Consider the following 13,107-nt stretch of genomic DNA (forward strand, 5'->3'; position numbering starts at 1 on the left):
TAGGAGAGTACTTTAGTATCATGTTTTGTGATCATCTTAATGATTTAGAAATCATATCACAATTAGTCCTCTAAGGAAATCTTAGTGCATTCTTATGGCTAATAAGAGGAATCTTGAATTGTTGGAATGGTTAAATCAAGAAGATGAGTCATACTTCGTTCCAAAACAAGTCTTAGAGTCATACTCCAAGACCGTAAGATGAGTGACATATCTTAAAGAAAGGTTTATAACACTTGTCAAATGTAAGAGTAAAAGTGTCCTACTCTTGTACATTTGAAATTGGTAAGTTGTGATGTTTTGGATAAAACAAAGACCAACTTAGGCCAATTGTGTAAAGTGTTTGTCTTGATAAAGAATCTGCACTATCTCTTGAATATTTGACAAGTGAGTCTTATATGTCAAGAAGACAGTGGGAGTCTTAAAGATCATGAAAGTATTTCAAGATCTAATCAAGAGTAAAACCTGTAGTTCATCACTAGCACACGAATTGAGGTTTATAACCTATCGTGTTGACATATTCCTACTTCTGTGCCCATTCCAGTGAAAGTTGACTTTGCATATGAGTTTTGAGAGTTCTCAATTGGTTGCATAACAACTTGGAAGCAGTGGCAGGCCCTTGTGCTGCCAGGTGGCAAGAAAGTAAGATTGAGTTCAGTCCATATGAGTTTGGATAAGAACACTTACACCATAAACAATCTAAGTGTCATAAGGTTTCTCTCCGATTCATGAAAATGATGGTGAGGAGACACTTTCGCTAAGTAGATTTTTAAGTAGATAACAGTTGTGATATTTGCATTCTCAAAGTCGTTAGTGGAGCGTGTGTGGTTAACCGGCACACTAACATGGACTTGTGAGGAATGGCAAAGGTCTGAACAATTGAGACTATGATTACGGCATCCCTTTTCAAAGTTCTAAAATTGTTTAGAAACACATGTGTGCTATCTAAGGAAAGGTGTATGATCCTGATAAAGTGTTATCAAAGCATCTCGTATCAGAAATTTGAACTTTGGTAAGAAAGTCAATACAATATTGATTTCTAGAAGTCCAGCTGATTTCTGAGTACATGTCAAAGCTAGTGTGAGCATAAGTGTTATGCTAATAATTCTCATGTTAGTGGGAGCATGATAATTATGATTAGTATTGCAAGATAGCAATGTTAATTATAGAAAACAAAAGTTTCAATTCGTGAAGTTGCAGGGGTTATAAAAGTTGTTTTTCTATAATTAAGGGAGAGGAAATTATACTTCATTTCAATTCTAAAAGCTTAGATTGAGGTTTTAATCATCTTTAGTCAAGGATATATATGAATTTTGTGTTGGAATGGCTCAACATAAGGAAATTCTATATATGGGTCCATTATTTGCATTCTAAAATTCGATTATGATTACGGCATCCCTTTTTATAATCTGAATTATGAGAACATGGCATATAGAAATGGAAATATTATGGCAAAAGACTCGTCTAGTATCATGTCTTTATGTGAGACATCATGAATCGCGTCCCATATGCTTCGGATATAGGATCGATTGCATGTGGTATAATATTCATCCTTTCTAAATTTTTCCAAATGCTCGGGGTATTAAGACGGGAAAATTCTAGAATTGGATATGACTAATTTGATTAAGCAATTGTCGAGGAAAATCTAAGGTTTACCAAAGATTGGTTGCTCAGGGACAGTTGGAAGTATAGTGTTAATTTTGGAAGGACCATATTGACATATTCTGAAAAGAGGCAACTCTTGTTCAGAAGTGATAGTCAAAATGTGAATATGGAAATGTTTCCACAGGTGGAAATTATTCAATTCGTGTAAGATTAGGAAAACCTTAATGCTAGAAGGATATTTCCATGGAGTTGATCTCCATTGGAATACTCTGTAATGTCTGTTGACAAGTCTTTGTGACTTTGTGCATAATCATTACAAGAGGATCAATGCATATAAGTCTATAATCTAACAGATTTTGGTAAATGGCAGGATTTGGAATTCTTGCATTTGCGGTAAGGAATTGGGATTGTGAAATGAGAATCATTGGAATTATGTTCAATCGATCTATTTCACAAAGTAAAGATCATAGACAAACTTAGTGTGCATACTTGATGTATGGCATAACTAATGTTTAGGCAAACATAGTATGCATACTTGGTGTATGGCATGACTAGTGTTTAGAAAACATAGTGTACATGCTTGGAGCATGGGACAACTATTGTTTTAATTCAAGAATAAAGTTGATAGTTTGAAACAGTATACAATGAATAATGTGTAATCAATATGGTGATAAATAAAAGGTGAGTTTATTTATATTCATAAGTTCTGAGACCATATTGGATTCGATTATTCTTGTGTTTCACTTTGCATGTTTTGACTTCTAGAATAAACTAGGTCATTCTTCCCGAATGACTAAGATATTCTAACCATCCACAGTCGGTCATATGTTGGAAGTAGATATGAATCAAGACTGTCATGTGTTCGCTTGTAGAGGTCTAAGATGTTAGACAAAGTGGTGCTACAACACTCATGAGTGCTCATAAGTTCTGAGTATTGGATTCAACCCACGCTCATTAGAATCACTTCATGGATTTTATCACGAGTGATCATGAGACGAAAATATCTTATATTCTTCAAACCTAGAGATATGAGTTGTTACTATGAGTTGGTTGTACATTGATTGCGCGAAATCACATTGGTAACTCGATGTTATAAAACGTGACTTTGTGTATGATTCAACAAGTAGTAGAACAAGCCATATGAGTCAAAGTTTATCCATTCCTTTTACCTTCGGGATAAAAGCGATATATGTGGGCCCCTCGATGATTTAGCAATGACACATGTGAGTGCTTGGCCAAGCCAGGACTGATTTGATCTGTTCAATCAGTCAGTCATCATGAATCGGAAATCAGGAAACAACAAATGGACTGAGAGAATGATTGATAATCCATGTCTCAGTCCATATGATATTTAGAATGGAGGAATATATGATCTCTTATCTAATGGACAAGTCATTGACGAGATTAGAGTTCAGTTACAACGTCAGAGATCAACAACGACTTTTGAGAGCTACGATTGCCAGTTGGTTCTTGAAGTCATACGCAATAATAGTTTTAGCTTATCCATGTGGGAGACTGTTGGATTAGTGTCTAAGTCCATAACTATATTTGGTATGTACTTAACCCGACCCGTCATGGTCCATTTGGGTTGCATGGCATCGGAACATTTGGATAGACCGTTTTATGAGAAAAGGGCATTTGTGACATATTAATATATTATAAGTTCTAATATATTAATATAAAATCATGTTATTTAATTAGTATTGATCAAGAATTATTTTGGACTTAGTTTAGTGGTCAAAAAGAGACTAATTAAATATATGGGGATTGATTGTGTAAATCATTCATTCTTATATATGTGGGCTTATGATCCATGATTCCTTATATTGCGGAATAGTTAATCTTGAAGGATCTAAATGCTCAACAATAATATTTAGAGTTAGATAGTTAGAGAGTTAGTTGCGGAAAAGTAAAGAAATGGAAATGACAACAATTGTTATATCAAGTATACACATAAGTTGATTCATAACGAGGAATGCATTCAAGCCAAGTTAATAAGTGAGATCAAACTTAGTGATTAAGTCACAAGAGACTTGCTCCGAAGAGAGATTGTAATCAGTTATATTCTAGTAAGATTTGTGAGTAAGAAGAGATGAGTAATTAGATAGAGAGATAGAAAAGATAACTTCAAAGATGTGTATTCAGAATGATAGATCCGTAATGAATACAAGAGAATGAGCTCTATTTATAGAGACTCGAGGAGTTACATTAGATTCACTCTCTAAGAGTAGCCATGCAAGGCATACTGGACAATAGAGAGGATTACAGTAAGACAAAATAAACTAAGTAACAAAGAGTGACTGCGGTTGGCTTTGATGACTTCGGATGCTGAAGAGGGAGCTTGACTGCGGTAGCTTGTTGGCTGCGGTAGCTGAAGTTCAAGAGGGTCACTTTTCATGATTCAACAATTTTCCCCTAAGTGACCTCTTTAACTTTTGTTCAACTATCAAGTCTAAGAAACTTGATCAAGATCCACCAAAACTTCCTGACGTTTTCCAACCAAGTGATTCTCCTTAAAATCTTGAACTTGACTTCGGCAGTTGTATGCTTTGATCTTTCGACTGCGGTTCGGCAGATTTCAAGTTGCTTCCTCGTGAGGCGATTCATGGCAGTCAAAGGAATAAAGTATTTGACTTTATCGGTCTTCCTTTTGAAAATGACTCCGAGTTCAGGGAAGTTGGTTGCACCTAAGGATCTTTCTTGATAACCTTCGGTAGGCATTGGTGCAGGATCGAGTGGTGGTAGATCAAACTTCTTGGCAATGGTGGAGTAAATGTCTGCGTCGATTTTAGCAAAATCACAGACAGTCTCTTTCAAAAACATACTAGCTCTTTCAAGAGCTATCTTCATCTTCGGGTGTTTCTCCGACTTGTTCTGGAACACCTTTGCTATGAGAAAGACTTCTTCAGGATTCATGCAGGGGAAGTCAGCTTTGGTGCGGACATAGTCGTGTTCCCTTCTAGTGAGAGTGTATTGGATGAAGTCAGCCTTCATGAACTTCCGAGGCTTGTAGTTTTTGACTGTGGATGGTCTGTCGTTAGACCAGATTTTCTCAATGGGAGAGGAATGTTTAGCATAAAAATGGTTAAGTCTCTCGAATTCCATTGGCAGTCTTTTGTGGTCTGGAAGGCTGCGGTCAAATGGCTCAAACCTGTGAAGTATTTAGCATTTGGGGAGATTGGAACATCCCAGTAGCCATCTGAGGGGGGTTCAGCATATGTGAGGTATGGCTTGTAGTCATCATCCAGCAGTCTGCGGTGAGGATTAATCCAGGAGTTTATCAAGGATTCATCCATGATAGTGTCAAAACCGCATTCTCTCCATATAAGCTCAGCAAGTTTAGCTGCTTTCCAATCTTTTTTCCTTTGGGTAGTGGCAAGGGAGTCGTTTGAGCTTGAAGAGGACATGTGCTCCACCAGATTTTTGAAGTGAGGGGGAGTCTCTGGTTTCTCAGGAGTGATCTCCTTTTGCGGTGGAGTGTTATGAGGTGGAGTATGATGAGATGGTTGCGGTGAGGGTTGTGGTGTAGAAATTTTTTCTGAAATGATGGGGGGAGTCTGATGAGATTGTGTTGGTGAGGGTTGCGGTGTAGGAATTTTTTATGTAATGATGGGGGGACTTTGATGTTGTGAGATGGAGTGATTGGATTGATGGAATTCTTCTTCACTTCCCCCTCTTGAGGAATGCAACCTAGGAGCTTCCTCAAGCCATTTTCGAAGGCCATCAACTTTGGCAAAAACTTCTTGAAATTGAGCTTTGAGGGCATCTGCCAGTTGTTGATTGTTGGGGATGGTGGAGTTGAAGAGCAGCCTGTGAATGTCCTTGGTGAGTTGAAGGATTTCAGGACCATGGAAGTTGGTTGACAAGGAGCGTTGCGGGAAGTTGATTATAGCTTGAAGGACTGAGATAGTGGACTCATAGGCAGTGTGAGTCTCAGCTATCAGCTTTTGAGATTGGGTGGCTTGATCTGCAATGGCTGCTTGGAGATCTTTCTTGATTGCGGTCACCTCAGATATGAGGCGTTTCGCAGCAGCCATGAAGTTCTTGTGATCTGCTTGTCGATTGTTGTCAAGGGACCGGATCCCCATTTCTACTTTGAGGGAGATACACTCAGCAGCCAATCTCGCACGAGTTTCCAAGCGCTCTATCCGTTTGATCAATGACTGCGGTCCGGGGGTGTCTTCTGGGTGCGGTTGAGTTGGCTTGACCGCAGCGAGAATTTGATCAACCTTTGCTTGCAGGCTCAAAAATTCCTTTCTTGTGACAGCATTCTTCTTCTTTTTCTTCTTCTCTTTGGGCTTAGAAGTGGAATGGTGAGAGCCACTGGATTCCTCTTCTTCATCGAACATCATAAGATCATCATCAGAGGGAGAGGGTTTGTTTACCTCTTGTAGATCAACATCATCAAAACCGAAGGTGGGAGCAGAGCTAACTTCTACTGCGGTTCCTTCGTCTTGAGATTCTTGGACAGTGGGAGTTGGAGGGACTTTGGAAGCATTTTGATCAGCAGTTGCTTCTTGAGCCTTACGGAGAGTTTCTGCCATCTCAGACATCCAGTCTTGAACTTTCAAAATGGTGGCTACGGTATTGGCATTGTTAATTGCATTTGCCCAATACTTAGCCACAACTTGGATTTCTTGTTCTTTTTGCTGCTGTTGCTTGATTTGTTGATCTTTTCGTGCTTGGAATGCCCTACGGAAAGCGACATACTTCTGCATGTCGGCTTCAGATATCGGAGTGTAGTTCAACCATGAGTCATTAGAGTTATCACCGTCAAATCCTTGGTATCGCACCGAAGTGTCCTACGGGTCCACGGATCCTTGCACATTTGTGCTCACCGTGCCTAAACCACCTGTTACAAATGTAAGCAGAGTACGATTTCCTGAGCTTCCTTGGTCTCCTTGACCCGTAGTCAAGTTTGGCCTCGGCTCAGTTCCGGAAAGGGCGGAAGAAGTGCCCTGCGGTTGGGAAGGTGTTTGAAGTGTTTGGGTTACGTTCAAGAGGCTGGAGTTCAACTCCTCAGGAGAAAAGAAATGTAGTCGGGAAGCCCTGGAGACCTTAGGGCGTGAACCAGTGTCATCCTCTTGGGAGTGAACTGGGGGGAGTCTCCACGATGCGATGAATCAGACTCACTTTCTGAGTCTGATTGGAAAAGGATAGTGGTGTTGAATGGGTCTGCGGCCACCCCAAGGACTACCAGAGCCTTTTAAGAGGTTGAGGTATCAGTCCCGTCACGCAAATGGCCAGTGGGATTGGTTTTTCGTTTCTTAAGGATGGCAATTGGTTGCGCATCCTCATCAGAATCACTGTCATGTGTGGTTGCGGTAGGTTTAGTTTTGCGTTTCTTGGAGGGTGCGGTTGGTTTGGGTGCATCCTTCTTTGGAGTTCTTTGTTTCTTCTTTGAGGCCAATTGCTTTCTTCTTTGAGAAAGATTGGAGAGAGTAGTGGAAGAAGGGATTGCGGTACTTCCAGGGTTAATGATTGCGGATGGGTTTTGAAGAGGCGGGGTAGGAAGGTATGGGGCAATACCTTCCGTAGCCTCAATATGATCTGAGACATCAGCAGTCTCAAGACCAAGAGTAGAAAGAATGTGGGTTGGAAGTCTTCGAATTGGTCCAAAAATAGATTGATCAGATGAGGGATTGTACCTTTTGAGATCCTTGGTGACAAAGAAATTGATGTCGTTGCCCATGTTGATCCCAGCGTCCGCATGGAGGTCTGAAATGCAGAGGGACCAGAATCTTGCAAACGTGAGCTCGGTAGGGTTCTCCCTTGGGTTCTCCTTGGGAATGTATTGTAGAAAATCATCCTATAGAATCTGACCGTAGTTCACGTCGTGGCCAGTGAAAATACTCCATACTAACTCCAGGAGTTTGAGTCCCATATTATCCGTGCCTCCGGTTCTGCCGGATAGACTGCGGATGACGAAATGGCAAACGAATTGCCAGACCGCAGGCAGTTGGTTTTTCTTGAATTCCCCAATCACTTTAATCTTCTTCTGATATCCCATTTGGTAAAGTGCAGAAGTGATGTCCGCCATGGATGGGGTGAAAATCTTGATGGAGGGATAAACAAGGAGGTTAATGGCAGAAAGAAACTTTTCTTTGGACAGAATGACCAAAGAATCGTTAACCAGGTTAAGATGCACTTTTTGTGGGTTCTCGAGTGGTTGATAGGCTGAAAAGGCACATTTGAATAGGGTTGAGAGTGGGACAACATCTGTGAAAGCATCGAAAGGGCCAAACAGGGGGTGATTTTTCAGAAACTTGATCATCAGCTTGATCGGAGCATTGTAGGATGAATGATCTTCGAACACGGCTCTGAAGTTGCTTGAAGCAATCGTAGGTGTGAGATGACGTGAAGCAGAGTCTGAACCAGTAGGGTTCATTGATCCAAATGCCTTGGATTGTTTCTTGGATATACCGGATTTCACCATTGTAGTAGTTTGAGAGAAAGTGTAGAAAACAGAGTATGATAATGGAGAAAGGATTCAATGTTCAGAGAGCGTAAATTGTTCTTGGGGAAGAAGAAAGGTTTTTATAGGGGCTTATAGGAGCGGGAAACGTTTTTTTTATTTACCCTAGGTGAAAAAAAGATAAGGTAAAAAAAAATTGGGGGTTCTTTTGATTTTGGGAGATGAAATCTCAGCCACACATTATGAAATGGTTTAAAATTTTTGGATTTTACCGAAAAAGGGATTTGCATTTAATGAAAAGCCAGACGTACATCATCACGTCAGGTGATCATGTGGTGAGGGGAAAAGAAGTTGTAACGGATGGGACGTGCTGGGTAAGAGGAAAAGACAGATTAAGGATGTGTTTATGGAAAAACGTTCTTTTTGTCATCATACCTAAAATAGGTCTGACACAAGGTTTATTCAAAAAGAGAATGAGACAGTTTCTCAAGGAATGTTTTTATTTAATGTTTTATTTAATGAAGGATCATTAAATAGCACACCATGATTCAAGGATTAATGAAACAGTTGAGAAATTATCAATGTGATTGCGGATGGAAACTTCATTGCGGATGGATCCTTTGCTATTGCGGATGGGTAGATGTGTGACTGCAGAAGAAGAACTGAGAAGAACACTTGTACAAGAAGTTAGTAACAACAAACAATAAGGACCAGTGAAAGATAAATATGATATATGGTTGCGGTACATAGACTGCGGTACACAGTATATACCAAAACTATCTATCATAAGTAACTTCAGTTAGGACCGCAACAGAGACCAAGGATGGTCTGCGGTACCTATCAATTCAAGAAGAATTGTGGGTCCGGATTCATCATTCCTAACATTTGTAAGAAAGTGTTGAGCTTTGTAGAGTCAAGTGCTTTTGTGAATACATCAGCAATCTCTTCATGAGTATGGACAAATATGAGTTCAATGTTACCTTTTAGGATGTGGTCTTTGATGAAGTGATATCGTAGTTCAATATGCTTGGTCTTGGAGTGCTAAATAGGATTATGAGAAATCGCTATAGCACTTTCAGAGTCACAGTAAATTGGTATCTGCAACATTCTGTATCCATAGTCCATAAGTTGTGTCTTCATCCATAGGACTTGTGAACAACAGTTGGCTGCGGCCACATATTCAGCTTCTGCGGTAGACAGAGATACACAACTTTGTTTCCTTGATGACCAGCTGACGAGTCTTCCACCCAGAAATTGACATCCACCTGAGGTGCTTTTTCGATCTAGTCTGCATCTGGCGTGATCCGCATCTGTGAATGCTTGAAGGCTGAAATCATTGCCTGCGGGGTACCATAATCTAAGAGACTTGCTTCCTTTCAGGTACCGTAGTATCTGTTTGGCTGCGGTCATATGTGACACTTTTGGGTCAGCCTCATACCTTGCGCATACACCTGTTGAAAAGACAATGTATGGCCTGCTTGTGGTGAGGTACATCAAAGAGCATATGATACCTCTATAAGTCTTGTGATCCACAGATTCGCCTGAGGGATCAGCAGAGATCTTATATCTGAAGGCCATGGGGACCTTAGCCGAAGAACAGTTGTCCATAGAATATTTCTTTAACAGTTCAGTGGTGTATTTCTCTTGATAAATGAATATCCCTTGCGGAACTTGTTTCACTTGAAGTCCTAGAAAGAAGTTAATCTCTCTATTCATGCTCATTTTGAACTTGTTGGTCATGAGCTTAGCAAATTCATCCACCATTCCTTGATCAGTCGATCTGAAGATGATATCATCCACATATATTTGTACAAGCATAAGGTGGTCACCATTTGCTTTTCTAAATAAAGTGGGATCAATCACTCCTCTTTTGTATCCGGACGAGACAAGAAATTCAGAGAGAGTCTCGTACCATGCTCTTGGGGCTTGCTTCAGACCGTAGACTGCTTTTTCAAGTTTGTAGCAGTGGTCTGGGAATTCAATACTCTCAAAGCCTGGAGGTTGCTGAAGATAAACCTCTTCTTTTAATTCCCCATTGAGAAATGCATTCTTAACGTCCATTTGGTGTACCTTGACGTTTTTGTGGGCTGCGTATGCTAAGAAGATTCGGATGGCTTCCATTCGTGCCATCGGAGCATACGTTTCATCATAGTCAACACCTTCAAGTTGATTGTAGCCCTTTGCAACTAACCTTGCCTTGTTTCTGACTACCGCACCAGATTCATCCAGCTTGTTTTTGAATACCCATCTAGTACCAACAATGGTATGACCGTGTGGCTTCGGGATGAGCTTCCACACTTTGTTTCTTTTGAATTCTTCTAGCTCTTCTTGCATTGCGGATATCCAATCAGGTTCTAGTAATGCTTCTTTGATCGTTCGGGGCTCGACTGAGGACATAAATGCTGCGTAGTGACAATGATCAGATAAGTCCTTGGAAGATCGAGTCTGGATACCTGCGGATGGGTTGCCAATGATTTGATCTGGTGGGTGGTCCTTCGTCCATACGTGTAGACGGGGTTGTAGATGATCAGCAGCTGCGGTAGAGGGAATATCTTCAATATCAGAAGATTATGCGGTTGGAGATGGCAGTTCCCCTTGGACTTGAGAGCATCCTGCGGAATCATCTTGGTTTGTTGGAACGAGAATGGAATTTTCTTGAGCAGTTGGAAGAGGTTCCCCCTGGATTGCTGATGCGAGTTCCTCTGGAACCTGAGAAGGTTCCCCCTGGACTGCGGATGGAAGAGTGATAATCCTAGAGTCTGTTCTTGTGTCGATGTTTTCTATGTTTTCATCATCCGAGTCGGAAGAAACGATGGATGGTAATGATTCTCTACGGATGGGAACTTGAGCTGTATCAAGTACTGGAACCTTGATGGTTGTTGCTTGATCCGGAGTAGAGCTTTCCCCCTCAACCGGCGAGGTGAAAGTATTGAGAGATGCTACTTCGGATAGTGAAGGACCAGATACATTAGCGTGCTGCTATTGAGCTTCTTGAGACACAAGAACTTCGGATAACTTGGCTGTTTCTACAGGGTCGAAGAGATAGTCATAATTGACTTCAATAAGATTTAATGGACCCGAAGAGGTAGGAATATCACTTTCCAGGATTGCGGTGGTTTCAGTGGATGGAGGGGTGTTGCGGATGTGATAGTCATCAAATTTCACATCGAAGCTTTCAATGATCAACCTTGTGCGTCTAATGAGAACTCGATAAGCAACCTTGTTAATGGAGTAGCCAAGGAAAATGCCTTCATCAGACTTCGGTGCAAACTTGTTAAGCTGATCTCTGTTGTTGATCACGAAACATCTACACCCAAAGATATGAAAGAAGCGAACATTTGGCTTGCGGTTCTTAAGGCCCTCATACAGTGTTTTATTGAGGCGTTTGCACACAATGCTTCGGTTTTGTACAAAGCATGCGGTTGCTACAGCTTCAGCCTAGAAATAGAGAGGAAGGTGTGCGAAGTTGAGCATGGATCTGGCTGCTTCTACTAGAGTGCGGTTCCTTCTCTCTACTACCCCATTTTGTTGCGGTGTATAAAGAGTTGAGAAGTTGTGAGTGATACCCTTGGACACCAAGAAACTGTTGAGGAGATGATTAGTAAACTCGGTTCCATTATCACTACGGATGCGTCGTACTGGCAGCTTTATCTGAAGTTCTATTTCCTTGATGAAATTGATGAGAATCTGTGGTGTTTCTGACTTGAGTCTGAGGAAGAAAACCCATGTGAAGCGTGTGAAGTCATCTACTATAACCAGTATGTACTTCTTATGATGGAGACTAGCTACGGTTGATGGACCGCAGAGATCAATGTGAAGGAGCTCTAGTGGTTCAGAAATTGAAGAGTCAATCACCATGGGGTGACTTGCTTTGGATTGCTTCCCACATTCACATGCAGGGCAGAGAGTATCATTGCTGAACTTGAGAATAGGGAGTCCTCTGACTAGTTCTCCAGTGACCAAATTGTTGATGTATCTAAAGTTGAGATGAGCTAGCTTGCGGTGCCATAGCCAGCTGACTTCGGATACTGCTTTGGATAGGAAATATAACTGCGGTTTGCCTATGATCAGAGAGACATCCAAAGGATACATGGTACCTTCGGATCGGGATTTGATCAGACATGTGTTCCTATCACTTGTCATTACATAGCAAAATTGATCATCAAATTCAACTCGATGGCCTGCCTTACATAGTTGGCCAACACTGATGAGATTGTGTTTAAGGCTTTCTACATAAGCAACCTTTTGAATAGAGAAGTTCCCCGTAGTGAGAACACCGTAACCTCGGATGATCCCATTCGCATTGTTGCCGAATGTAACATTTCCACCGTTGCAAATTGGCCTGAAATCCCGAAGATATTCCAACCTTCCGGTCATGTGCAAGGAGCAGGCACTGTCGATTAACCATTCTTCTTCTTGTTCCTCCTTGCACAAAGCCTGAGAATTACACGGTTAGTTTAGGCATGTAAACTAGTTTGGAGCCTAGGATAACAGATGAGTTTTTGAATGATGCACGGACCGAGGTTGCAGGGACAGGTTTCTTGTCAACTTTTAATCCTAGTCCTGGGTGTTTGTGTAGTTGTGGAGTGTTGTGTGTTTTTGAAAAGTTACGAGGTTTCTGACTCCAACTAGATTTGACATAGGATGAATCTTTTTGGCAACTACACTGACATTTGCAGGTTGAGATTTTGTCTTTTGTTCTGACACCATGTTTGGTCAGCGGTCTAAAGGATGAGTTGGGCTTGTGGCCGGTCCGAGGTTGAAAAGATCTGACAACAGTGTTGTTTGGTTTCTGAAAAGTTTGTTTTGAAAAAGGTTTAGCACGTGTAGATCTTTGTGTTCTTTTTGTTGGATTTGGTAAAATACCCTTCCACTTGTTAAAATTTTGATGTGACTTTAAAAGTATTGGAGTGGGTAAAATACCTTTCCATTTCGGATCATCTGAGGAATAGATTTGAAAACCATTGTTTGGAAAAGACTTTACACCTTTTTGGGTTGTGTCAGATGAAATAGGAATGACTGTTGAAACTGTACATTCCTTTTCGTATGTTTTCTTGATGGGAGAGTTTTTCAAAAAGTAGTGTGAGAAA

This window comes from Lactuca virosa, chromosome 5 (assembly GCF_052849685.1).
Source record: "Lactuca virosa cultivar CGN04683 chromosome 5, Lactuca_virosa_CGN04683_v6, whole genome shotgun sequence".
Classification (NCBI taxonomy): Eukaryota; Viridiplantae; Streptophyta; class Magnoliopsida; order Asterales; family Asteraceae; genus Lactuca; species Lactuca virosa.